The sequence below is a fragment of the Camelus ferus genome, chromosome 3 (genome assembly GCF_009834535.1).
Source record: "Camelus ferus isolate YT-003-E chromosome 3, BCGSAC_Cfer_1.0, whole genome shotgun sequence".
In the NCBI taxonomy this organism is placed as follows: Eukaryota; Metazoa; Chordata; class Mammalia; order Artiodactyla; family Camelidae; genus Camelus; species Camelus ferus.
Window position 1 is genome coordinate 2,869,012 of NC_045698.1, and position 22,980 is coordinate 2,891,991.

Here is a 22,980-nt window from a genome sequence, read left to right on the forward strand (position 1 = left end):
GAGTTTGGGGACATGATTGAGGTTTTCCTATAATCAGTAAAAATGAGGAAACAACCTAAAAATGTTTGGGCAACCTCCAAATAGAGGAGAAAAAAAAAGCTTTTAAAGGTGAGTGAGTTAATGCGGCAAATGTGATAATAAAAACCCAACAAAAAGTAGCCCTTCTAGTCCTATATTCTGGCGCACAAACTCAGCCATTCTTCAGGGAGACTTTACTGCCTCGTGTCTAATGGCGAGCCCTAATTATAGCACCCACAACCCACAACACGGGGGTAGGGGGGCGGGGAGGCACGAATAATTATCTACTGCTGCGGTCACAAGGGGGTGTGACCAAGTCTGGGCTCCGTCATGGGCTTTTTCCACCCCTTAAAAATTCTTTCCATTTACAATGTGTGACATTGAAAATAAAATCTTGTCACTCAATGTGAAAAGTGAGGTAGCAAAGAGCAAAACTTCCAAATGCGTGGACAGCAGCCCTTTTTCTTGAGGGTGGTAGGGTCTTCTTGTGTGCATCGCACCTTTTCTCGAAGCATCGCACCTTGGGCTGTGCTCTCACTTTCCCAGCCGCCGGGCAGGGCGTGAGCCGTGTTTACACACCTCATCTGTAGCCCTTTGCTCTCTCAGCTGAATGCACACTGTGGTTAGTTTCCTCTGCAGTGACTAAATCGCCGTCTATATAAACTCACATTTTCTGACTTTGCCGGAAAGCCATTGGACCAAAGTTCATGGTCAAAAGTGTGTTTTGCCATCCATTAATGAACTATGTGATCACAAAGAGAATAAGCATTTGGAAGCAGACTCGTGTGAAGCCCCCTAACATAGCCATCAGCGGTCCCCGCTCGCCAGAGTGGAGGGGCTCGTGCTGTGCGGGGAGGAGAAGGACTCCTGCTGAAGGATCGCCTGCAAGTGAAACTGGGGCCAGTTCTGTGTCTACACAGCCCCCAGCTCCCTCAGCAAGTGCCTCTCTGTGTAGAGCTGGTTCGCGTCTGATGGACTTCAGTCTGTTGCTGAAGAAGAAAGTTGATCAAGCCAGAATACCCATTATGGTGCTTTAAAGATCAGATGAAAAACAGCACTGTTTCCAAACTCCAGTCGTGTTGCTTGGCTTCCAAGCGCATTACCCCCTGCTGCGAACTCTCAGTGATTGCAAATCAAAGGAAAACGTGGGTCAGAGGACACCTGGAGTAGGCTGTGACACTCGGGAGGGAGGCAGTGCCGGGGAGCCAGGAGCCCGCGTCCCACAAACGGGGGCCCTGGGATTCCCATCCTTCCCAAAGATGCCAAACTTTGTGTCAAGGAGGAAGCCCCAGATGGAAATGAAAAATTACACAGGAGATGCCCAAGGGTCTGAAGCAGCCTACTGGCCATCAAACTCCTGTGTGCGCACTGGAACGAGGGAGGGGTCAGACTGGTTGAAACTAAATGCAAGGAACCAGGCGCATCTGGGAGATAGACCCCAGTCACCAAGGAGGGCAGCTCAAGTCTAAGGTCGATCCAGGGCAGTTATTTTCCAGAAGCAGGTAAGAGCCAGTGACTTGCTGCCAGAAACCGTCAGTTGAAGGCCAAGTCCCTAGTCAGTGACTAGCCTGCAAACAGAGCTCTTAAAAAAAAAAAAAATCATTCAATTTCTAACCAGTATCTCACCTTGTATGGCACAGCGCTGTGTTCATTACGTTTTATGTTTTCATCTAAAAGTGTGGAGAGTTTTAAGCAGATCATATCTTATCATATTTTCCCGAACAGTTACGTTTTTCCTACGTCGAGGACACATCTGTAAGTAGAAGGGAACCATTAGATTAAAAGTTTGTGCACAGACTCACCTGAGTAGTGAACAGAATGTCCAATGGGCCCATGATTCATCAGAAGTCTTTCAATTGCTCAAAGAATTGTTGTTTTTGTCAACACATATGTCTAGTGAGAAAATTCACTGACCCACGGCCTCCTCTGATTGTATGAAAATAGACTAGGTTTTCCCATATCAAAGAAATGAAACTTGGATCATGAGCAGGGGATGCTTCACATTTCAAAGAGTCGAGGACTCAGTGGTAGAGAGACCAGGGCGGTCGGTCCACCTCCATGGTGTGTTTTATACGCCATGTGTCCGTCTGCCCTCATGCTGCTCTTAATCTGGCTGAGATGGAAATACTCACACTTGAAGTCCCTTCCTTCCAATGCCGTTGTACGTTAGACAGAACTACTGATTCCAAAGTTCTAAAATCAAAATTTTCTAAAGTCAGAAAATCAGATCAATTCCTTAATTCCCAGCCTCCCCAAATGCTAACACAATCATATTTTATTGGCTAATTCAATTGGAAGGACTATTTCCAAGCAACTAAATTTTCTAAGAAACAATCTTTCTCTTTAAACAGAGGCAGTTTTGAGCAAAAGGTATAGGATTTTGTACAAGCTGGCAATGAATCGTAAAAAAATTAATCATCGTCCTGCAGTTCTGCATTTCTTTGGGGGCTATTTTCCCCTTCATAATTCAAAGCTTAAAGGGGTTTCTGAAAACCAACTTGGGAAAAACACCATTAGTCTAAAGCTAATGTAGAACTTTTAAGTTATGTTAAATTTTAGGCCTAAAGGTTTAATTTCCATGCTTTTTGGTTGTAAGCCAGACAGACTCCAAATATTCGCTTAATATGCTTTCTTATGGTTTAATGTGTAGTAATTTTAGGATTTTGGAATATTTATTTTCCTGAAAAAATGTGCTCCACTGGTATTTCTGGGGGAGAAAAAAATATTTAAGAGCAAACTTACCAAGTAAAACTATGAAGCTCATTAGTATAATCTGAAGAAAAAAAAAGTATGAGATATTCCACATGATTTTTTTTTGTTTTATCTATATCCCATTCCAGAAATTGAACAAAGGAATTAGTGGCAAAGCTATAAATGTGAATTCATATTCAAAGGAAAATGATACAATAGGCAAATAAGAAAGTCTTGAGCGTGTCCACGATGGAAGGCACCGTCATCTTATTCCAGAGCTCTCACTGCTGAGTAAAAGCATCGTGCCTCACCTGCCAAAGAGCATGTCCATCAGTGGGAATCAGAGTGGTGGTGAGGACAGGTCACCAGCCGTCTTTACCCCCTGCCTTTCTCCCAGCCAACGGGGGAGGAGGAGGCAGGAGAGTCCGCCCCGGCACCTGGGGACCACGGCCTCACACTGCCCGCCACGGGCCGATGATAAGGCAGAGAGGGCTCTGTGACAGGAGGAGGAGTGAATGCCCGGGGCCCAACAGCAGTTCACCACGTTTTCAAGAAGCATGCTACTGGCATCCTCCGTCTGAATTCGTAGCATTTTATGTAGGGAATTATTTTTTAGTGTCCTTCAAATTGTTGTACATTAAACTAAGGGGAAAAATGGACTTTCTAACCAAAAAAAAAAAAAAAACATTAAATTAAAAAAAATTGGAAAGGGAAATGAGAGTCAAATAGCAGGCAGATAAACACAGTTTGGGGCTAGATTTAGAGGTGGAAACTGTGTGCATGTTTCATCGCAGTATAGGAGGACTCTTCCTGGTGCACAAGCCTCTCTCCTCCTCCGCCTGGAATTGTGTCATTAGACATGCATTTCTTTGACTCTGCCTGGCCCACTCTTTCTACTCAGTGCAGTGTTCTTGGGAGATGCGTGTTGATTGTGAGTTCACTCAAGCTTTGCTGTGACTCCCTGTCCCAGCTTCCCTTCCCCCTGGCACAGAGCAGCCTCCGTACCTAATTGATAGCGTCCAGTGATGGGCAGGACAGTGGGGCAGAAGCTCCAGGTAGCACCTGCAGACCCAAAGCACCCAAGGCTGAGAGAGGCTCAGGGCTCTGGGTGGGGGAGCCACTGTCACCCTACCAAGTGGCAGCACATGTCCAGGGGCCCTAAGAGCTTTAACCACTGCTCCTCAGGACACTGTTTAAACGAGATTTCATATTCTACATGTAAAAGTCATGCTATGCTCTGGAAGTTTGTATGCTCCCAAAACTCACATGTTGAAATTTTAGCCCCCCCCCCCCAATGATGGAATGAGAAGGCGAGCCTTTGGGAGGTGACTGGGTGAGGAGAGTAGAGCTGTCCCGAACGGGGTGAGTGCCCTCGTGAAAGAGGCCCCAGAGGGCCCCTCGTCCCCTCCGCCACGTGACGACACGGAGAGAAAGGGCAGTCTCGGCACCAGAGCAGGGCCCTCACTGCACCGAGCGGCGCCGTGACCTCGGGACTCCCAGCCTTCAGAACGGAGAGAAGCCGATTTCCACTGTCCATCAGCTGCCCGCTCTGTGCTGTCCGTCATCGCAGCCCAACGGACCAGGTGTCTGGTGAAAACTCAACGCTTTATAGCAAGTCATAAGTTAGAGGATGCCTTTTCTGTCGGGTGTGCCCCACGTCACGCGCGGAGCATTCTAAGACACGCGTTCCCAGGACCCGCCCACGCTCCATGTGAACCCGGTTCCCGGGGGCCGACCCGTCTCCGGGCTCCAGGGACGCGGTGCCGGATGAAGCGGGTGCTGCCGCCCGCAGGCTCCCGGCGTCCTGGCAGCGGCGGCCGCGGTCGGGCCCGGGTGGCGTGCTCCCCCCCCCGCCCCCCGGCAGCATGTGGTTCCAGCCGCTTTTCCGCGTGGGTCTGTTGGTTGGGGGGGCGCTGGGGAGAGCCCTTCCCGCCGCGCACGGCCTGCAGGCGGAAGGGCCCCTTCGCGCTCTGTGTCCCGCCTCCACCGCCTCTGTTTCCCTCCCTCCGCTGCGCGTGGCTCCCTCGTCCTCGCAGGGCCCTCCGCGCGCGCGGGCTACTCGCCGAGGGGCCCCGGGGCGCAGCCCCTTCTTGCCCGGAGGGGCAGAAGAGCAGAGGCGTCCTCAGTGATGACGGCGAGTGTTCGGTCGGAGCGATGCGAGTATCCACGGCCGAGGGCGTCGGCCCGGCCTTTCTCTCGTGGGGTTTAAGCGGTCATGACCGCCTGCACAGCCTCGGGTCGACCCGGGATAAGAAATCCGGATTCAGTCTCGATTCTGCTGGTAAGGAGTCACGTAACCTTAGTCCACGAACTTTCCTTCTCAGATCCCTTGTCCTGCTCTCAAAGGCCTCACTTCCCCATCTGCAAATACCCTCTTCTGCCTTAATTCTCAGCGTTTTCTGGGGCGTCGTCAGGAGGCCGCTGAGTCCCCCGGCCTTCATCCCTCACTGGAAAGACTGAGCGTCAGGCAGTGCCCGGGCACAGTCTGCATCTCTTTGGGGCGTGCATTTCTGAGGTGATCTACTGTCCTACCATCATTTATTTCTTCTCTGCCGATATTAACTGGAGAACATCGTGCTGGATTATAAAATCAATGAGCTTGCTACAACAAAGGAAGAGTAATTGTATCTACTTGATAAACATATGTTGTCTCTGGCCTCACGCTTTTCAGTGATTCTGTATGTATGATCACACACGTATGCAACAATAGGTAGAGATGGATTTTTTTCCAATTTATATGAATTGTATTTTTAGCTCATATTTCTTGGGGTTTTAGGGAAGAGGAAGACTGGGAACAGACTGGATTGTGGGCAGAAGACCCAACCTTTGATGACTCATTTAAGTCTAGATGGCAGATGTTGGGTCACATTTACAGATGAAGAAACAGAGATTCTGGGAAGTGCATGGACATGCCCTGGCACGTACGCAGCAGAGATGGGATGGAAGCCCAGGTCTGTTCAGCTAAATCAGGACACGACCCGTGGGTATACTCTCCCCAGCGAGGATCCTGCATCTGTGCGGTCCAGGCAGTTGCTCTGTGAGGACCAAGTCACATTTGATACATTTATGTATACCTACCATCCAAATTCCATTTTTAATTATGCAGCTTAATTTAAAAAAAAAACACACTTTCAAATAAAAACCTATTGGAAAAATTTTCCAAATTATTAATTCTGTTCAGAAAAAAGGAATAAAAATAATACTTGTATTATAGAGAATTTACAACGAAGGCTCTTAAGGGTGTAAATATTTCTTAGGCGATCATGGCGACGGTCTAGCCACTCCCTTTTGCGAGCCCTTGAATTGAACCTGAGAGTATGGCGTGCATTGAAATTGAACATCACCTGTGGCAGCTCGAGTACAGCCATGACTTTTTGTCACACACCATAGTCTTGATAAGAAGGAAAACTTCTGAGTTTGCTTCAGGTTTTGCTGACTTGTCCCTTTTAATCCATTGGTTCCTCATGAGGCTGTAAATAGACAACATTGCTGATTTGACTGGAAAAAAGTATGTGCCCACTAAATTTAGAAAAGTCATTCAACTGAAATATAATGAAAAAATATATTGTCAATCAGGAAACTCAGATGGGGCAACTATTTGATGTGTTTCAAGGGGCTAACAAAAAACTGCATTGCCTTTATAAATATTTCAGCTCTGAGAAAATGGATATTTGACCTTTTCAAAACATTTTGATTATTATCTGAGATCTTGATGATTCCCTTCAGGTATGTAGCTGTTTCAGAGGAAGCACTGTAGAATCTCAATGCCTGCTGCTCAGACCTCACGGTATCCACTGAGATTGTGGGAACACACACATGACAGTGGACATGTGGTCTTTGGCGTTCTTCTGCATGGAGTCAGGCCTGGGGACAGACAAATCTGGGCTGTGATCTGGAGCTGAGATTTGCTGGTCTGAGCCACCCTTACTCGGTGCTTCTGTGACATCTCAGGACGCCTCTCCAGCCTGTGGTAGGACTGAGCACTGGCTTTTGTGTTGTCTTATTTTTCTTTCTTGAACGTCAGCTCCTACAGGGCAGGTGCGGCACAGTTTGGTTTGACATTCTCTAGCACTCGGTGGAGAGAGTACCCCTGGTGGGTGCCCACCACATAAGATGTCGTGCGTCACACTCTAGTGTGGGTCCACTCCTGTCTTTATTGAGCTAAAACCTAGAGAAATAGCCTAAGGAAGTAACTGAACACATCATTCACACAAGTACATAAGAAAACAAAAATATGTGGCTAGCAGCATTGTTGATGAGAGCAAGATATGGGAACATTTTAAATGTTCTTATTTAAGAGATTAGATAAATAAATTATGGTTTCTCTATACAGTGAAATGCTGTTGTTATTATAAACTCTGAGGCAGCTCTACGTGCAATGGCAGATGCTAACAAATATTAATGATCTGTTAAGTAAAAAAAAAAAAACAGATTCTAAACAGTATGATCCCATTTTTATTAAAACTCCACTTGCACATGCATATGTGCCAAGGGAAGGGTGTAACTCAGCATTTTAACACAGTGTTTTCCCCTAGATACTGTCTGTTCCAGTCTCTCTTTTTGCCCATGTGTATGTTCAAGTTCTTCTGTAAATATAAAGGGTAATTGAGTACTATGAAAACTATTAACAGCAGTATCAGTGAGCTAAAACACAACTAAGAAACAAACTACATGTGTACACGCACTACCTTATCGTAGGGGACTTCTGGTGGGCCAAGGTGTGTTCCCCCAGCCCCAAAGCCCTGACGTTGAAGTCCTCGCCTCCAGTGCTTCAAAATGTGAATGTATTTGAAGATAAGGTCTTTGAAGAGTTAGTGAAGATATAATAAGGTCATTTGGGTGGGCTGAAGTCCAATATCACCGAGGTCCATGTAAAAAGAGGCGAGTACACAGACTCCCACAGAAGAAAGACCGCGGGAAGACACAGGGAGAAAAAGACAGCCACTTGCAAGTCAAAGAGGGCGGCCGTAGAAGAGACTACCCTGTTGGCATCTTGCTCTGGGATGTCTAGACTCCAGAATTGTGAGAACATCAATTTCTGATCGTTAAGACACTCACTGGTTGGTACATTGTCACGGCAGCTTGAACAAACCCATCCAGAGATGCTCTCCTGAGCGCCAGTAACGAGTCTGCACTGGATGTCAAACTTTACATATTTTTTCCATTTTATACTCTCCTCGATGCTTTGAAGTTCATTATTAATTTCATTTTACATGTGAGGACACTGAGGCATTCAGAGAAAACTCGACAAGACTAACCCCCTTCCTCACATAAACAAAGCCCTGGACTGTCTCACCCATGGCATCCAGCCCAGGCGGACAGCTCCCGCCAGGACAGCACGCGCGCACTGAGGCTACTTCGGTCCTCTTCCCCATCAGATTGACTTCCCGTATCCCATTCCTGCTAATGGTAGCACTGACTTCAGTATGTTATCTCCTGAGTTTCAGCGTTTACGTGCTAAGCTCTCTCTTCGTCCACTTAATTAAGATGTGTGCACCTCCTCAAGACATCCAGAGAAAATTGAATTACGGGATTTTTTTTTCATGTATTTTGGCGGTGCAATATTGATAGTGCTTTTAGAAGGTCTTTTTTAGGACCTTTAACATCGCAGTACGCAGGCAGATGAAGGACAAGCCAAATGGAGTCTAACTTGGAGTTGCTTTGCTGTGCTTTTCCTCGCCCTATGGATTGTCATCTGCTTGTGACCCTATTAACAAGCTATTCTGAGTCTCCCCATCCACGTAGATGGTCACATGGTTCCGTGTAGAATATAATTAGCTATTTATTAGGGAAAATTCAGTGTAGCTATAGATTTTCACAACTCCAGTGTCCAGCAGTAGGCAGTTCGGTGTGTCTTTATAAAGCCGTGTCCTAGAAATCTGATTTGCCAGAGCCAGGAGTCTGTTTCCAGGACTTAAGTAAAATGACGCTCGTGGGTATTCCTGCAGTTCCAGTCGGAGTTTGTCATAATAGCCAGTGGAGTTAGACTGAGTCATCTGTTACCGGCGTGACAGTGCTCCACTGCGGAATTCCTTCCTGCAGAAATTAGAAACCGTAAGCATTACAGCCCTCCCGAAGAGGAGGGTGGCTGCAAATGGTTCTTAGAGAAAAAGAAATGATTTATTTTCTATTCTGTGCGTAAGATGCCCACGAAGAGGGAAGCTTTTCTCTCTGTCCATCTTTTATCGAGCACAAGCCTAGCTTCCCCCAAGAAAAACAGTAAAAGCCATCAAGCCCAGAATTGCACCCTAACTTTTATGGTGTGGGTTGCCGAAGGCCAGCGGGCTTTGATTGCGCAGAAACAAGATGGCAGCGATGTTCTTGCGGAGGGAGCTCCCGGGACAAGCCTGCTAATTTATGGGCGTGGGGAGATCTGTGCCGCGCAGCTCTTCTGCCGGTAATAGCTGCGCTCAGCTTCCCCGTTTGCCTCACGTTGCGCCGCAGACTAGCGCTCGGTGGCCGGAGCAAAGGTGCTGTGCTCAGCCATAATTCAAAAGACTCTGACATGAAGAAAGTGTTATGATGTTTAACTTATAGGGCATCCAAATGTCATAGACCCAAGCAAGCTCCTATTAGCAATAACTCAGGGCCTCTGAAGGGATTTGACATTCAGAACTGATGGGCGCTGGTCCCCGGGGCCTGCTCCGACCTGGCCTCTGCCAGGCCACTCGGCGAGCGGAGTGGCCCTGGGGTCAAAGCACAAGAGCCCTCTTCAGTTTAAAGAGCGGCTTCTTCCCGGTTGCCGGGGTTCTGACTCGGCACAATAAATTTCCCAAAGAGCATAAAGAGCCGTCTAGTGTATATCAAATCAATATCACTGCGGCTTGCAGCGATATCTGAGGCTACAGTTCACAAAATGAACTAGGCCAGGGGCAGGATTTCTGCCCTTGGCAATCAATCAGGCTCCCGGGTCATGGATTTTAGTGTAAATTAACACAGCAGAAGCCATCATGCTCCCCAGACGATGATATAATACAGGATTTGCTTTCTTTTTTTCTTTCTTTTTTTTTTCCTAAACCCCATTTCATTGCTTGTGCTCGGAGGTGATGTTACACTGAACAGAAATAACAAGAAGTAGTTATTAGGAAGGTGATGGAAGTCGTAAAGTAAAACAGCAATATTCTCTTGACAAATATACCAAAAAAAAAAAAAATACTAAATTAGGTAAACAGTTACAAAGCATGAGAAAAGAATATAATTGCTTTGGAACCTTTTCAACCCAGGACTTTTCCAGACTGACCTTGTCAAGGTGATGGTAGGCATTGTGTCAGATAACCGCATGTGAGCGATGTAAAGATGCAATGCTGGGTATTTTCTTATAGAACGTTCCTCCCTGTTTTCAGCGTCCCCCTTCCATGTCTGTGAAGGACCCAATAACTGTCTCCTTGAAACACTTTACAAATAAGGCACAGTGCAACCCACCCACCCCAAGTCACTAAATAAACACCTGCCACGTCTCTCAACCTGGAAACGTGGGTTCGTGATCACCCTCCTTATCTGTTGAGGAAGGGGAAGTGAACTTGAGGTGGCCGGCACCTCTGTCTCCGTAGAATGATTTATAATGTGCACATGCATAGGAATCACAGAAAACAAAAATCATTTGTGCAGCAAAACCTGTGGGTTCTAGAAAACTGCGAACACACGTGAGTTGGGTTTGAGAGAAGGGAGTCCGGACTTAATTTATTTTGAAAGAATAAGACGAACTCTCAGGCACCTCGCACACTTCTTACAGCATCATACTGTCTGTCAAATCAAGTCGCATTTATACAGTGTGACACAGGTCATCTTTTCCTCAAGCTTAGAAGACAGTTGCTGGGCCTGGGTCAATGTCAAAATAAGGTCCACATATCTGAATTTTTTTTTAATTCATGTTTCGTACTTTACTAAAATGCACACCCGTGGACAAGACGATGCTTTGTTCCGACATCACGGAGGGGAGAGCCCCTCCTGAGCGGCAGCAATGGGTGCGCGGCATCCGGGGCCTGAGTCCTGCTGCAGGTGCTGACACGGCTGCTTCATTTTCTCAGAAAGGACTGGAGGGGGTACCTGCTGCCCTAATTATAGCAAGGGGTCTTCTGACCGTCTCGTGAAATGGCCTGTAAAGGAGGAGGTGGAAAGGTGCCAAAGCGTTAAGCACCACATAGTATTGCTCCCACGCTTGTCACGTGTAGGCTTCCACTTCCACCACTTCCATTGCTTCCTTAGGAGTGTGATTAAAACTCACTTACGGCCTTAAATCAAACAACGGACCTTTTTTTTCTAAACTTTTTTGGCACATGGTGGCAATTTGCCTGAGATTGTCCTAAACTAAACCCTATTTCTTTTCTTTTTTTTTATTCTTTTTTAAAACATTTTTTTATTGAGTTATAGTCATTTTACAATGTTGCGTCAAATTCCAGTGTGGAGCACAATTTTTCATTTATACATGAACATACATATAGTCATTGTCACATTTTTTTTCACTGTGAGCCACCACAAGATCATGTATATATTTCCCTGTGCTATACAGTATAATGTTGTTTATCTATTCTGCATATGCCTGTCAGGATCCACAGATTTTGAACTCCCAGTCTGTCCCTTCCCACCCCCCACCCTTGTCAACCTCAAGTTTGTATTCTATGTCTATGAGTCTGTTTCTGTTTTGTATTTATGTTCATTTTTTTCAATGTTCACAGCAGCACTATTTACAATAGCCAAGACATGGAAACAGCCTAAATGTCCATCAACAGATGACTGGATAAAGAAGAAGTGGTATGTTTACACAATGGAATACTATTCAGCCACAAAAACTGACAACATAACGCCATTTGCAGCAACATGGACGTTCCTGGAGAATGTCATTCTAAGTGAAATAGACTAGAAAGAGAAAGAAAGATACCATATGAGATCGCTCATATGTGGAATCCAAAAAAAAAAAAGAGCATAAGCCCCACTTCTAAGACAAAATATCATTTAGCCAGAAATTCTTAAGGCTTTTTTAAAACAAAGAAAATGATCATTTTCATCATCAACCAAATGGAACAAAATGATCACAGACACACAACAGACACAGTGCAGCCAGGGAGGAGGGAGCGTGAGGAGAAGGAAGGGAGCTACCAAACGTCTACAGCTGCCCGCCCGCCTCTGCTCCATCCCACAGCCTTGGAGCTCACGGTGAAAGCCTCCGAGATCAGCCTGTGTCCATACTGACCTCAACTACGTCATGCATTTGGCCTGTTTCTGAGCTACAGGGTCACAGAGAAAGACACATGTGACGGGAGACGGCACTCTGGGACACTCCAATTGAAAACTAAGTTTGGCAGATAATATGTAAAACAGCTTCGTCTTAGTAACAGAGACACATATGGGTGAGCTTAAGTTCCCAAATAGCTCACGCACCATGTCAATGCAGATAGGATTTCCTTAAAACAGAAAGGCTTAGTGACAAGAATTCTAAGAAACTCACTAAGAAGAGAAAAAAATAATTATGTTGCAAAATTCATACTTACAGCGACTTCTCTTGAACTCGGTTGAGTCGAGGAGCAAAGATTTGGACTTGATTCCAAGTTATGTGCTGGCATGGAGCGAGACGGAAGCTGAATAAGTCACAGTCGCAGGCACCGTTGGCACTTTCTGAGGTTCATTAAAGCAGGGTCCCTTAGGGGCTTGTCATGGGCACGCCCAGGAAGACGAGCGGCGCGGAGAGACCCGATGCCTCTTTAGTCCTTAGCCGCCTCCTCTCCACTCCTTCCGCAGGAGGGGCGGCCTGAGCCCAGAGCAGCGGGATTGCCACCAATGCGCCCAGTTTCAGCTGGTGATTGCGACCGCCGCTGCTGTTTGAACGAATAAAGAGGACACAGAAGTTCCTTCTGTGCACCTCCAAAATGGCAGATTCTGGTATCTGTTCAGCATCTTAACCAAACGTCAGGTTTGACTGCTTGGTTTTAACTCAGTCGACTGACCACAGCGGTGAATCTGGCACCTTGGAGACTTGGCTTCAGTGGAAAATGCCAGTTGAATGAGTTCTTCGGCTGTAAAATGTCAGTCGTACATTTGGCATACTGTGGGTCACGCAAGTGGCTGATTGATTGGGGAGAATTCTGTTTTCATTTTTCTAACAGCAGTTTTGGCATCAGAGAAAATTAAACACTAAGACTCTGAAACATCCTAGGGAAAGCCGTGTAGCTGGACCAGTAACTGTCAGAAAAAGTCGCAGAAGAAACATTGTGCCAAACACAGGGTCTGTTTTACAATAATAATTCTGAGAGGTCCTTGGAATTATTTTTTTTCCATACACTACCTGCCAGGCAGAAGCCGCCTAGTGTTCCCTGTGAGTTTTCTAAGGTTTGTAAAAACAGTATCATGAAAAGGCCTCTTTTCATGTAACGTGTAGGAGGTGTCCATCAAGCCAGATTGCGGACACTGCTTGTCCCAGGGACTGAGTGACGAGCTAAGAGGGAGGAAGGAAGAAAAGGTGGTCCTGAGGTCATGGAGTCGGAGTCAGTGGGCAAAGAGCAGAGTCGTACAAAAAGTCAGCCACCAGAAGTGCCATCCAAGGCAAAAGAGGACTCAGGGTCCAGGAAGTGAGGACAACGCTCAACATCGTCACGTCTTTCCAGACCGAGACTCCTGAAGCCGCCCTCGGCTCTGTGCTTTCTTTCACCTTACATGTGCAGGGCTTCAAATCTTTTTGGCCCGACCTTTAAAAAGGACGTGGTCAAAAAACTGAAAATAGACTCACCCTGTGATCCAGCCATCTCACTCCTGGGCACATATCCAGAGGGGAGTCTAATTTGAAAAGACAGCTGCACCCCAATGCTCATAGCAGCACTGTATACAATAGCCAAGACATGGGAGCAACCTGAATGTCCATCACAGCTGACTGGATAAAGAAGCTGTGGTACATTTATACCATGGAATACTCCTCGGCCATAAAAAAGAATAAAATAATGCCATTTGCAGCCTGGACTGTGGCTGCAGTAGGTTTCCCTTGGACTCCCTCTGACGGCCCCCATGCCCTAACTCTCCGCTGCCTCCCCCAGCTCGCAGTGTCCTAGCAACGCTGGCCTCCCCGCAGGCCCTCAAATGTAACATGTACACGCTCTCCTGCTTCCTTCACAGTGGCCATTCATTCCCTCCATGGGGCTGCTTCTCCCCCCGGGAGCTTCGTGGTGAATTCCTTCACCTCCTTCCAATCCCAGTTTCTCAGTGAAGCCCACCTTACCCATCGTATTTAAACTTGCAAGCACATCCCTGCCCAGCCCGACTCTCGCTCCTGTGCCCAGTCCTGCACCACGCTGACGCCTTCAGTGCGATAGAGCGCTTGCTTATTTATCCTGTGACGTTGATGGTCTCAGCTTCCCAGGAGAATGCGAGTCACCGAGGGAGAGGTCTTCTCCGTCTCTGTTCACGGATGCACCCCAAAGGGTTGAAATGATGTCTGCCAGGTGGTAGAGGCTCAGAAAAGATTTGCAGGATGAAAAAAAAAATCAAGGAATAATTAGCAAATATTCTTTAAAAAACAGGAGAGAGGCAGCCTGCTGTCCCGGAAGAAGCTGGCCTGGCTTTGCTCTTGGATCTAGCTGGGTATCAGCTGCCCTGGGGCCTGAGGTGGTAAGTCAAAACTAGGAGAGTCTGAGCCGAGTAGCAGGTCGTGGAGCCAACCCAGAAATCCGATGGTGGCATGAACCTGGCGTCTCCTCCTTTATTAACGGGTACACTGTGCAGGATGGGGTGCCGTGTGGCTGGAGACTGGGCTTCCTCTTCCAACTTCTCATCTTAATCTTAGAATAATTTGAGATCAAATGCAGTATCTTGGGCACTGTTAAGGTCCATGTGTGCGTGACTATGTGTCTGCCCATTAAAATATTTATAACTTGAGATACAGCAAAGATATTATAGGAAGATACTAAGTAACCTCAACTTGAAAAATTGGCCATTAAGATTTTCATTAGAAACAAAGTGTTCAGGTTAGCGTAGTATCATTCTATTTACCACCTTGTTTCAAGTCTTCCAGTTGGAAAACATTCAATTATGAAGAGGGAAGGCTTCTATTTTATTGTATATTTTGTCTGTGCAGAAAAATCAGCGCCCCCAATGCGTGACGATCTTGGCATGTAAAGTGTTGACCGCGCACCCCTGCAGTGTCCCGGCACGTCCACCTTCTAATGGTGCCGATTGAATGCCTTTTAATTTGTCCATTCATTATTTACCTATCATGAAGGAAAAAAACTATCTAACTTAGAGATCTGTTTTCAGCCTGGAAGAAATGCATAGAAATCCAGGCAGGTACCAGGCATAGAGAAAGCAGCGATGGGACACTGTCACGTCACGTGAGGGAGCTGCCGTGGGGGTTCAGCTGATTTATTTTTTCACAAAATGTGATAGTTTCCAATTTCTTGCCAGGAAATATTTACATTTAACCTAATATAATTAGGAAATCACTGAGCTGAAACATTACATAGGTGGGTTTTCATTATAATTTCGGCATAATGTCTCACACATTTTCTAGACAGTAATTAGATGCATTAAGGATGAATGATTCCTTCGGGGCTTATTCAAGAGATTTTTCTTCCAAATTTATGTCAAGGGTCACCCAGGGTGGAAAACACTGTCTATCACTAAGACGACTGCAGATAAAATCTTCTGAAATGAACCAGTGGCCATGGCCCCCAAATTTGGACATTTAAATTAGCCAGGGCATCAAATGTTCTCCCCCTGAGCTGTACCCCAAGCAGAAGACTGACAGAGCAAGAGCTTCCCTATATATATATATTTTTTTTTTCACACACACATTATACTGGTATTTTGAGGAAATTAATTGAGTATAGATCTCTACTAAAATAAATGGAGGTTGGGACAAAACAAGAGTATGATTGACATTACAGGTAAAGTATTATCAACTTAATTTCAATAAGAAGGTGAAAGTCGACAGAGGATTGTCTGTTTTCAATCTGATGACTTCGAGGGCTCCAGTTTCATTTAGCTGTCTTAACCCTTTTGAGCCTCAGTTCCCCCTCCACATAATGGGGAACTATACTGTATAATCTTTTAAGTTTATCCAAGATATAAAAAACTCTGATACTTTGTAACATGTGTGCTGTTTTGTAATGATTATGTTAAAAATCTATTTAAATATATCTCAGAGCATCTTTGAGTATTACAGTTTTGGGGGTTTTGGTTTGTTTTTTCAGTTTTCTTTTTAGAAATATTTATCTTGTTTTAGATTTGGTTCAGTTACATTTCATTGATTTTTTTACCCATTTTTTTTTAAATTGAAGTCTAGTCAGTTTACAATATTGTGTCAATTTCTGGTGCACAACATAATGTTTCAGTCATATGTATACATACATATGTTATTTTTCATGGATTTTTTTTCATGTTAGGTTACTATAATATACTGAATATGGTTCTCTGTGCTGTACAGTAGAAACTTGTGTATCTATTTTATATGTAGTAGTTCGTATCTGCAAATCTAAATACTTACCTTTTGAATTTACTCCATGTAGTTAATGTACTTGGATCAGTTTCTTTTAAACTGAATTTTCTTTGGTACTTGAGTCCTAATTTTCTAGTTTCTTCAAAATTCACTCCTTTCCCTCTTACTCCTCTGACATATAAATGCTATTTGGATCAATAATCTAAAATAGCATTTTAAAAGTAAAATAAGTTTTCCAAATTTAGCAAATAAAAAACACAGGACATCCAGGTAAATTTGAATTTCAAATAAACAACAACCATTTTTAGTCCAAGTATTTTCCAAACATTGCACAGGCCATACTTACACTAAGGAGAAGTGTACCCTTATCTGAAAGTCACATTTGAGCGGGGGTTTTAAACTTCAGCCGCCTCTTTGGAGAAGTAAATGTGCGAAACATTTAGAGCAGGTCAGATGAGAAGGTGCGCACGCCGGGGCCGAGCGGCCGCTGGTCAGCCCTGAGCTGCAGGACGGGCTCTCAGCCCGGGGCGCCCGGGCCCAGTTCAGCCTCAGCCGGCTGGCCAGCGGTCTGGCAGAGATGACGTGCCGGCTAAGTCTGCGTGTCAACGTGACTGGGCCCGAGGGTGCCCGGGTGACTGATGAAACATTGTGCTGGGTGCTTTGGGGTGAATTTAACGTGCACGTTGATTGAGCATCTGCCTTCCCTGCTGTGAGGGGCCTCCTGTCATCAGCCCAAACCAGAACACCAGGATAGACCGAAATGTTGCCTGTCCCCCACACTGAGGAGGGTTCTTCCTGCCTGGCTGCTTCTGAGCTGAGGCATGGTCTTTTCCTCCTTTTGGACACAAACCAAAGCATTCACTCTCTTCCAGGGCCTTAAGTCTCCGGCTTTCAGACTCTCCCAGCCTCCCCTGGGTCTCCAGCTTGCCGACAGCAGATCTGAGGATTTATCAGTCTGCATGGTCACAGGAGACAATCTCTTATAGCAAATCTCCCTCTGTATCTGCCTCTCTCTCTCTGTTTCTCTCTCTCTCTCTATCTCTGTCTCTTGGTCTGTATCTCTCTGTCTCTCTGTGTTTCAGTGTCTCTGTCTCTGTGTGTCTGTCTCCGTCTCTCTCTCTCTGCCTCTCTATATATCTAGAGTCATACAGATTTTGGGACTGAGAAGCATCCAGCTGCTGTAACAAAACCCCGACCTGTGGAGGTGGCTTTCGAACTGGGCGGAGATAGAAGCTGGGAGGGATTTGACGTGCATGCTAGGGAAGGTCCAGATGACCTTGAACAGAATGCGGTAGAGATACAGATGTTAAAGATCTTTCAAGTGAAGTCCCAGATGGAAGAGAGGAACACATTATTGAAGACTGGAGGAAAGGTGATCCTTGTTATAACATGTTAAAGAGCTGGACGGAATTGTGTCCTAGAGTTTTGTGGAAGGTAGAACTTGTGAGCAATGGAATCAGATATTTAGCGGAGGACACTTCTAAGCAAAGTGTTGCAGAAGTAGGTTGGTTTCATCTTTCCACTTATAGTAAAAGGCAAGATGAGAGAGGTGAATTAAAGAAATTGTTAGCACAAAGAACCGGAACTTGAAGATTTTGGAAATTCCTTGCCTTTCCATCTTGAAAAAAGATGAGGCTGTTTGTTTTAAAGAGTATGTCTGAACAACTATTTGATAAAGAGACTGAAGGTACCACTCATGGACTCAATTTGCCATCTCAGCAGAGCCAGAGAGGGAGATAGGGTTACACAGGCAGAGACATTGCCAGATGGAAGCAAAGGACTTGGAAATGAGGTGGAACAGAGGACGGCTTTGCCCTTCTGGGAGCCTACAGGATGAGATGATAGACCCATTTGCCCATGAGCTTGTGCTATCCTTCAAGAGAGGGGGAGAATGACCAGGAAGGACATTCAGAGATGCTCAGGGCTGCTATTCTCACCACAGGCTCAGGCCCCATGGGGGTTCCTCCTTGCTTTCGAGGTCAGGGCTGCGAATTTAGTTTCAGTGGCCCAGGATGTCCCTGCCCAGAGCCTCGGGGGCAGGACTTCGCAGCAGAGATGGAGCCAGGGGTCCCTCCTGGAGCCACAAGGGTGATGCTGCCTCCCCAGTGGTCCAGGGGAGTGGTAGCGGGGAGAATCAGCCAAAGAGGACTGCTCTCCTCTCAAAGCTGCAATGGCATCTCTGTGCTGGACATTGGGCTTGCCTCATCCCTCTCTTCCTTTCCTTCTGAAATGAGAATGCTCTTCCTGTGCCTGGTCCCCCACTGCATTTTGGAAGCATATAACCCATCTGCTCTCACAGGTTCACGGCTAGAGAAGTTAACCTGGAGCCTCACACACGCCTGATGTAGACGATATATGGATGAGATCTTGGCCCTTAGATGTTAGAGCTGATCCTAGAAAGAGTTAAGACTTTGGGGGCTGCAGATGAGATGTATGTATTTTGCGTGAGAAAAGGACACGTATTTGGGGATGATATGTTATGGATTAATATTTGTGTTACCTTCAAATTCATATGTTGAACCTTAACCCCCAGTGTGGCCACACTTGGAGAGGGGGCCTTAAGGAAGTGATTAAACCTAAATGAGCTCATAAGGAGGGGTCTCTGAGGAAGAGAGCTCGCTCTCCTCTCTCTTGCTCCTTCTCTCTCTCTCTTTCTTCCCATGAACACACACGCTGGAAAGACCACACGGGGGTATAGTGGGAAGCAGCCTTCTGAAAGTCGGGGGAGACCCCTAACCAGAAATCAAATTAAGTGGAGCTCTGATCTCAGACTTCGGCTCCAGAACTGTGACACAGTAATGTTGGTTGATGGAAATTAATCAATAGTCAACCTTTGAAAGAAGTGAAAAATGTCATTTAAGCCAAATTTGAGGATAATAATCCAGGAGGAACAGCATATCAGAAAACTCCAAGGCCCTTTTCCTCCCACTGGAAGTCAAAGCACCATCATGTAAGCCTTTATGAGATGGGGGCTGTCCATTAAATGAGGCAGACAGTTTGCGCAGTCCCGGGCTGTAAGTGCGAAGTGGGGGGCATCGAGGCCCCTCACGAGGTCAGGAAGGAGGGCTGTCTCTGAAGCAGTGGTCCTGCTGGGGCTGGGAGAGCGCTGCTCTCCATGGCCGGGCAGGTGTCTCTGCTAAAGGGGCACGAGAGTTGCGGACACACAGACACAGCAGCGGGGACAGAGAAAAGGTCTGCGTCTAAATTCCTTTTGTCTTGCCGTCAAATGTGAGTTTTATTTCGTGGTCTGTGCGTTGAGCAGTCCGTGGTGCTTCGTCACAGCAACCTGTGACCGGCGCAGGTGGCATTGCCACAGCCACCGTCCCGCAGACTCCGGTCTGGGGCCCCGCCAAGCCTTGAGCCCACGATGCCTGGAGGCCAAGCCCGGCTCAGAGGGCGGATGTGGGCCTCCCAGTGCTTCAGGGCTCCCTGCGCTGCGGGCACTGCTCCTTCTTGGAGGAGAGGGAAGGACTCTGTGATGACACCTCTGGTCGTAAAATTTGATCTGGAGGTGGGGGGCCAACCGTAGAATCAGACTCTAGGTGCAGGGGGTGTATTGTACTTTCCACATTCTTTTGGACACAAAACATCTGCGACAGGCACTGGTCGTTTTGCTTAGTACTAGCTAATTTATAACGGAGACAGCAGGTCCCATTATTACAGGGACTTTCACATACTCTGGAGGCAAATGTTTTTTACAGCATATTTTGCAATGTGGAAATGGAATTCCTTGTGTAAGAAGATTTCTGTTTTCTATGTGCAGGGCTGAGTCTTTCCCACCTGTAGTTAAACTCCCAGCCTCCAAAATAATATATCTTTCTTCAGATTCTCTGCTATACTTTTTCTGACAGGTGGGTGACATGTATTCTTAGGATAAATAGGAAAAGGCATTTTCTTTTTGTTTATGCTCAAGCAGCATGAGAATAAATAGGAGATGTAACCAATTATTGCAATCTCTTGGTTATTTGCCTCATCCGTGCTGATGGGCCTGCCTCATAGTCATTTGAAATGACAGAAACTATCTTCAAAATATCACTTGATGTATTTCAGTGCTTTGCTGACAGAGCACCTAACAGTATCTATTTAACTTTTTAATTATATTTATTTACTTTTATAATTCAACAATGTGATTTTAGTAAATGGGCTGAGCCTTTAATGAGTGGGGATGAAAAGCGACAGCTCCACCTGCTGCATGCCGAGGTTCTGTTTATTTTTGTTTTTCTTCATTTCATCATTTCTTAGAAGGGGAACCCATTTCCAATTACAGCCCGTACACTTCATCTTCCTTTTGTTTATCGCCACAGGAATATTTTTAAAGCCTCCACTTTGTTATAATTGCCTTGTGTCCGTAGAACCTCGTGACTCAAAAGTACACGTCAAAGTTCCACACTCCCTGCTGTAGAAGGTAGTGGCCAGCGACACCCACATTGACTAATTCATCAAATATTACCTAACAGTCTTCATCAAATGTTGTTGTAAGACCACGGTCTGTCCGTTGAACACTGACACATGAGGCATCTGAGGAAGGACTCTTTGTGAACTATTCTTTGCATCATAGATACACTGTTGGTGTCTACTCTGAGCCCAGAGTCAGAACCCAGCGACCCAGGACTGTCCTGTGGGTGCCTGAGTTACTTGCAAAACGAGATCTAACCACTCCTCCTGGCTTTGTGGGAGAGCTCCTCGCCTCTCTTGCTTGAATGGCATCAAATCATCTAGGACTTTGGAGGATCAAAAGCAAAAACAGAAGAAACAACAAAACCCCCCGAATCCTTTCTCACTGCTTTGGTCGTCGTGGGCTTCTATCATGTTGGGTTTAATGAAAATAATAATTATCAAAGAACAGTGAGAAGTGCCACCTACAGTCCCCAAACTGGCCAGTAAGAGTTGGTGCAGCAGACTGAACGTTTCACGCCCTGAAGTCTAATGGTGCTTAGCAGAGGGATGGGACATCTGAGTTTATATCACATGGGAAATAGAATAAAACCAAGCCTGGTAATATGCTTAAGAAAATTCGTGCCCCCACAACTGGCTGACGTCAAAGAAATCTTCACTTCACATAATGGGTCTCGCAAAGGCTACTCACAAATGTGTTAACACGTCCGACTAGCTGCCATGTGCAGTGCAACTCTTTGGAGGGAGAGGACAAAACATGCTGAGTCGTTTATAAGAACTTCTGAAAACTTTAAAGCTGCAGGACAGACAGCAAATCAGTGGTTACCAGGGGCTGACAAGGGAAAGGGGACCACCTACAAAGTGACACAAGGGGACATTTTGGAGCAATGGCACTATTCTGCATCATGGTGGGTTGTGGTGGCGAAAAACATTGTACTTTCCCCCTAAAATTGTAGTATTTAGTATATCTACATTACACGTCAGTGAAGCTGATTAAGGGGAAAACAAGCCAGATCAGAAACTGACTTGTCAGCAAGAGATTTCTTTTTCCCTATCAGAAATGGAAAAGAAAACGCATATTACATTTTGGTCTCTCTTCCCAATTTATCCTGCATATATTTCTTTACAGGAAAAATATATATTTAAAATAACTAGAAAAATGCAAGATAACAAGGTAATACAAAATTGTATTTTCTGGCAGGGTTTGGAAATGAGTTCATGACATGACTTTGGGTGTGCTTGTTCCTTGGGAATCTGTTTCTCTAAGAGGAGATGAGCCCCTCCCCAGATGGGTCTTGGTCGGGAACATGCAGCCCTACTCATGATGTCAGTCAAGTCTGGTCTAAGTGAAACATATTTTTGCCTCCCAAGCTGAAAAGAAGTATAAATATGATTCTTTATATGTATGTATATGTATGACTGAAATATTCCACTATACACCAGAAATTGACACATTGTTACTGACTATACTTCAATTCAAAAAAAAAAAATTAAAAAAATAAATAAATGTGATTCTTAACCTTACCTTATGATCCAGCAATCCCACTTCTGGGCATACATCCAGAGGGAAACTTAATTCAAAAAGACACCTGCACCCCAATGTTCACAGTAGCACTGTATACAATAGCCAAGACATGGAAACAGCCTAAATGTCCATTGACAGATGACTGGATAAAGAAGTTGTGGTGCATTTATACAATGGAATACTACTCAGCCATAAAAAATAATAAAATAATGCCATTTGCAGCAGCATGGGTGGCCCTGAAGAATGTCATTCTAAGTGAAGTAGAAAGAAAAAGAAAAATACCATATGATATCACTCATATGTGGAATCTAAAAAGAAAAGACAAATGAACTTATTTATAAAACAGAAACAGACTCACAGACATAGAAAATATACTTATGGTTACCAGCGGGAAGGTATAGGGAAGGGATAAATTGGGAGTTCGAGATTTGCAGATACTGACTGGTATATATAAAATAGATAAACAAGTTTATACTGTACAGCACAGGGAACTATATTCAATATCTTACAGTAGCTTAATGGTGAAAAATATATATATATTTATTCATGTATGACTGAAACATTGTGCTGTACACCAGAAATTGACATAACATTGTAAACTGACTATACTTCAATAAAAAATTTTAAAAAATAAATACTATTCTTATGCTAGTTTTTAAAGATGACTTAACACTTCCAAATAGACCTTTATCTTCTATGTGAAACCAGGTGGCAGGTGTTGTCATAAAACTGTGAACTGCTCAGCACAGTTTCACAGGAAAGTGAAAAAAAGCAAGGCATATGACCAGTGTGCCCACTTTTACATGATGTTTTCAATCCTTTGTTATTATCACTGGTACTGACTCCGACCTTCTCTTTTGTCATACTAACTTACACACTTAATGTTTCCACTACCTGCTCTGTTGAATATGTTCACATTTCCCACAACAAAAAT